A 787-nucleotide genomic window follows, 5' to 3' on the forward strand; every position below is an offset into this window, starting at 1 on the left:
TAGATATTAGTTGTCAACTTGTTGTATAAAGTAGGCGTTCAGACAATTATAAAAACAAGTAATTTTTAAGCAAAAAACAAAACCGCCTTCAATTATCGGATAAAAATTCAAGAGGTGCAGTTATATATATTAAGTTTTGCCTCTTTTTCGAAAATTATCACAACCCACCGCCGAATTGTCCAATTTACTGCCCAATCTACTGTTTTCGAAAAATCAATGACATTGATGAAGACAATGAAAGAAGTGTGAATGTAGTTATTAGTAAGTTCGTGTGAATGTATTGCTATTGTCTTCGCAAAATTGTCTTGTGTAAACCCCACGTTAGGTACAGGAGAAGTCATACGCAGCAAAACCTATCTATTCAAAACCATATTGGACTGCCTCAGTCCCTGAACGTGATGGCTGAGCAGTTTGCCATCCAAGAAGGTGAACGAACTTGCAGAAGAGGGCACATCCGTTCTACTTTAGCAGCCCTGGGAAGGGCTTAGGAACGCCGCTTGCTACCTGCAAGCTAACACTTGCAGCAAGACAAAACTCATGTGGCTAGGATGGAACTAGAAACTATCGAAAAGTCTGCTCATACTGGTTATAAGGGACATATGTAGCTCCAGCACGGGCTACAGTAATGTTCAATTACCAGCGAAAGGCATGCGGAGAGGTTGGGGTTTCCGGATAACGACTTCTGCGGAAGCTAAAGAAATGAAAAAGAGCAGAAACCTTGTGCCACCTATTCTGCTATATCCCACACTCTGCAGAAGAAAGTTTATTGGTTGCGAATTTGTCGGCG

This window comes from Rhagoletis pomonella, unplaced genomic scaffold, assembly GCF_013731165.1.
Source record: "Rhagoletis pomonella isolate Grant_MI unplaced genomic scaffold, Rhpom_1.0 Rhpom_scaffold_00003, whole genome shotgun sequence".
In the NCBI taxonomy this organism is placed as follows: Eukaryota; Metazoa; Arthropoda; class Insecta; order Diptera; family Tephritidae; genus Rhagoletis; species Rhagoletis pomonella.